The sequence below is a fragment of the Alosa sapidissima genome, chromosome 3 (genome assembly GCF_018492685.1).
Source record: "Alosa sapidissima isolate fAloSap1 chromosome 3, fAloSap1.pri, whole genome shotgun sequence".
Classification (NCBI taxonomy): Eukaryota; Metazoa; Chordata; class Actinopteri; order Clupeiformes; family Clupeidae; genus Alosa; species Alosa sapidissima.
In genome coordinates, this window is record NC_055959.1 from 8,436,933 (window position 1) to 8,441,932 (window position 5,000).

The 5,000-nt window shown below is 45.6% G+C and overlaps 1 protein-coding gene across 3 annotated transcripts in view; it reads left to right on the forward strand.

The window, feature by feature from the left end:
- The window catches only part of LOC121706131 (voltage-dependent calcium channel gamma-3 subunit-like), a 52,480-nt gene that overhangs the window by 43,442 nt on the left and 4,038 nt on the right, over positions 1-5,000 (forward strand). The window lies entirely within an intron of this gene.

The following is a 5,000-nucleotide window of genomic DNA, read 5'->3' on the forward strand; positions in this document are numbered from 1 at the left end:
ACCCAGGTACTTGTAGGTGCTTACCACCTCGACATTGACCCCATCAATGGAGACTGGTAGCAGAGTAGGCTTAGACCTGCGGAAATCCACCACCATCTCCTTGGTCTTTGAAGTGTTGTTGAAGAGTTGAAGATGATTGAGTTTGCACCATTGCACAAAGTCCTCCACCAGGCTCCTGTACTCCTCCTCCTGCCCGTTCCTGATACACTCCACAATTGCAGTATCGTCAGAAAGCAGATTGTAGCAATGTCGTGTAATGCCAGTAGAGTGGGGTGCTGCTGAACTCACCACACACACTAAAGAAGGGAACCCTCAAAACACTTCTCTTGAAAAAGGGGCAAGGCACCCCATGTGTGGGAGTATGGATGTGTCTACAGTATGTTGGAATAGCATTGTTTTGTATTGTTGCTATGTGTGTTCCAGGGCTCAATGTTAACTTTTAAAAGTAGTTGCCAGCTTTGCCAGCTTGACGACCAGGCATGAGGTTTTGGTTGCCAAAGCCAACCAAATCTGGTTGCCACTTGTAACAATTTGGTAGCCAATGGCAACCCGGCATCCATTAATGTCGAGCCCTGGTGTGATTCATTTTCATCCTATTGCATGTGTCTGTTGATGCACGTTGTGTGTGACTGAGTGTTTGTACTGTTTGTGTTTCTGTTTGTATGTGTCAAGTCAAGTCAAGTCACTTTATTTATATAGCAAATTTAAAAACAACTGGAGTTGACCCAAAATGCCTTACAAATGAGCAAAATAAATGTCAAAAAACATAGATCAAAGGAACAAATATGTAGAGGGATTATGTGAATAAATACATACACAAATAAGTACAAGTAAAGATACAATAAGCAAATAAAATAAGTGTAAAATGTAGATAAAATGGAGGGCAAATCAGAACAAGACGAGATGAGAGGGGGTGAACTTGACAAGAAACCAAAGTGCAGCCTCAAACTGAGCTAAGGCAAAATATTTATACTGTCAACAGTAAGGCAAGATGTGTGGCAGTAGACTATTTTAAAGCCTAATGGTAGTCACAGAAAAGGCCTGGATTGTTCCAGTTAGCTCATAGTTCCCTTTTAGCTATAGGTTAGCTATAGGCTAACTGGAATAACCCTCTTCTAGTGAATTATGCCAAGCTAGGCTAACAGTGTCAGACTGGGTTACTGCACGCACAGAGAAGAGAAGAATATATGTCCTCTTATCTAACTCAGGGGTAAATGGCAAATAAGATCATTTACCAATAAGTTGACGTGCTCCCATAAAGCTGGAAGGGACGACCCCATTTGTGAAAGAGCTATGAACTATGGGCAAACTAAGTGGGCAGATTATGGCAAAAACATCTATGACAAGACATGATGTAGTGACGTCTGAGGGGCAGCACCTGAGAAGCCACCTCAGAGAGCTGGGAGGGGGACACTGGTGTGACCCTCTGGGGATGGCAGACCGAGGGATACATCTCTGGGAGATCCAAAAACTGGAGATGAGATGTTGGTTCTCATGGTGTCAACTTTACAAATGAAGAAATGGAAATAGTTCTCACAGGTTTCAGTTGTGCAAGCGAGTAGCGGCAACAGCAGCAGGATTGAATCGTTTTAAAAAGTACTCTGGGTCTGTGGCCATGTTTCTTAATGAGTTTGGCATAATGTGCTGCTTTAGCCATCTTATCCTCAGTGTTGATAACTTAAGACCTAAAGTTTATCCTTCTTCCATTTGTGTGTGTGTGTGTGTGTGTTTATGTCTCCCTGTTTTTCTGTCAGCGTGATTGTATTTGAGAGCACAGAGCCCACAGCGAGGCCGCGCACTACAGGCAAAGAGGGAACATAAACACTACGGGGACAGATTCAGCCCGTCAGCAAAGCTTCAGCGGGACTTTGCCAAACATCCAGTCGACATGGGACTGCCGTCATGTAAACAATAAACTGCAAAGGCAGGCTCCTGCCAATAACGCTTTTAAAAAACAGGAGCCCCTTCGAAACACATCGCCTGGGGAAATAGGTCTAGCTCGGAGAGCCGCCATTTGAGGAGTCACTCACGCGCACACACATACAGACACACACACACAAAATGCACACACACACACACACACACACACACACACACACACACACACACACACACACACACACACACAAAAGGTCTTCCCACAAAGATCCCGGGGCGAGCCAATGAAAGTGAGTGAGAGAGAGAAGAGACGTTCTGCCAATGGCGGACAAGGTTACCCACTGACCAGCATTTAATCTTGCCCGAAGGGCTGTTTTAGCGAGGCTTGTCGAAAGCACTTCCACCGCGTGTTACAGCTCTGGCTTGTCAAGTACAGTGGACTGTAGATATGTATCACGAGCATGAATATTTAGGGGCAGTGGCCCCGGTGAGCAGAGCTGGACTGAGGTGGACTTTGATTTTGACAGAGAAACCGAACTCTGACCTGGAATGTTTTCCAGGTCAGAGGCGACTCACCCACTGATGCGCTGCATTCATTCTCTCTTTCCTTCTTTCTCTCTCTCTCTCTCTCTCACACACACTCCCTCGCTTTATCCCTCTCTCTCTCATTCTCTCTCTCTTCTCTGAACCCCTTACACAGAAAATATCTCTCTTTCTCTCAGTCTCTCTCTCTCTCTCTCTCTCACTCACGCAGCCAGGCAGCTACAGAGAATACAGTTTTGTTAAGCCTAGTGAGTTAAGTTTAGCTGAAGTCGTTTTTCCGTACCGACAGTACTCGGCGACCTCGAGAAACGGAGATCTACAGTATGTGAAAACTCGCCGGATTTCTCCTTTAAACACTTCTGTCTCTCCATCTTTCTGTTGTTCTTACTTTGTCTCTGTTTGTTCTCTCTTAGTTTTTCTTTTAGAGTCTTTCTCTCAATCTCTCTCTCTCTCTCTCTCCTGCTTGAAACCTTTCCTATGCTTGCTCTGTGGTCATTGCTGAGGCTTCATTAGCCTGACACTGAAGACTATCCATTGTCCTAATACCACTCCTACCCAGTGGAGCCTGCTGTGGAACAGATGTGGCCCTCAGCTGGCCCTGATCTGGGTGGAATCTGTTCCTGCCTCAGCAGCCATGTAGGTCAGCCTAGTGACTGTAGAATGCATAGATAGCGTATGCTCAGTCTCAAGTGAAGGAACTAAAAAAAAAAAAAAACGAGGTTTAAGACTCTGACTCTATTCTTGCCAACATGGCCAACCAATTTTGTCTTCATGTTTTCAGAACACAAGTACAAGGTTAAACATGATATCTACAGGCACTGGCTCAGCATTCATGTTCAATCTGACATGTTGTTGGCAGTTCGCTCCCCCTCCCCCACACAGTGCCCACTGCGCATATACCATGTCCATGGAAGGGTTGGGGGAAGGTACCGCGCCAAGACTGTTTACCACCAGTTTCCACCTACTGATACATCACGAGGACATCTCTGGGACAATGGTTGACTAGGCTCAACAAAACTGTATTCTCTAATGGGTGACCATTACAGTAATTAGTATTAGTATTAGCTGCCCCCGTGTATTAACCTCATAGCTGAAGAAATGTTGCAAAATCAATGTATGAACCGCGGCTAATAGTTGGGAAATTAGGGCCATATGTCCATACGCTACAATGAGGCCTTGTTTTTGGACCTTGATGCATTCCCTGCCTTGTGAGTGTGTTGCCCTGTGCTCCAGCTCTTGGGGATGGAAGCAGGAGGCAAATTGGTTGATGGAGGAAAGTTTAGTCTCCTCCCTGTGGGCAGCAATATATTAATGAGGTGAGTCAGTGGAGACTGCTTATCCTCTGAAGAGCCTGACGAATAAAAGAGAAGAAAGGATGAAGAGAGAGGGAGGGAGGGAGGGAAGGAGAGAGAGAGGGGGGCAAATCAATTTGGGGTGAAGGACAAATGAAGTTTGAACAGGAGGACGTGGAGATCATTATTGCAGCCGCACCTCTCGTGTCTCCCGCGGGTGTTCGTCCCTGATAAGCGCGTTATTCTGAATGACGTAGGACAGCATGGAGAACGGAGCCAATGTTTGCTAAACAGCGTCTGGTCCGTGCTCACATTAAAGCCCAACTTAGTCACGTGTGGGAACTGCGGATTTTGCCATTTGTTTGTTTATTTATTTATTTATTTATTTTTTTTTTTTGGGGGGGGGGTTGTTGGAAGGGTGCTTTCTCCTCTGTATAAACAGACAGGAACAGCAAAGCCCCGCATTATGCTCCCAGAATTAGACTCCTGAGCCCCTGGAGAGTCTTGTGGTCGTCGGAGACTTGAATGAAGAGGGATAAAGTTGAAGGCCCCACAAACAGGCAAGCTCTGCTCAACAGCTCTTGAGTAAGGCTCCTAAACTCCCACAAAAACAGTTCCAGGGTGTTTTCATCTCACTCTCTCTCTCTCTCTCTCTCTCTCTCTCTCTCTCTGTCTCTCTCTCTATCTCTCTCCCAACTCCATTGCCATTGATAAAAAAAATAAACTGGTTTTCAACTGACTAGCCGCGGCAAAAGTAACTTTTAAATTATAATAGTGTGGTAGATGAAAATATACTGTTCTTCAGAAAGATTCAAAAGAACATTAGACATTTCTGGAGGATTTTAGCAACCAGCAATAACTTTCAGAAGAGCTGTGTGTTTGTCTGTTTGTGTGCACATGTGTGTGTGTGTAGTGTGTATTCTTTGGGTATGTGTGTGTTGCACATTTTTTGAGCCAGTGTGTCTTTGGCTCTTCTTGACACATCCAGGCATCCATGTCTCCAGGCTCCCTCCCTCCTCCTTGACTTCCATCTTTGACCAAGGCGCTCAGGCAGTGGTCAGACAGCCACGAGAGGCCCCATATGTGGCCGCCTCGCGCTAATTTTCTGCTCCAGAACCATCTGAGGGCAACAAGAGAGAAAAGTGTAAAGTGCTTTTGTTTTGTTTTTTCTCTCTCTCCCTCTCTTTGCCTGTGCTGTCGGACAGATGCTGTGTGTTGTGTGTGTGTGTGTGTGTGTGTGTGTGTGTGTGTGTGTGTGTGTGTGTGTTGCAGCACTCAGTCAGTAGC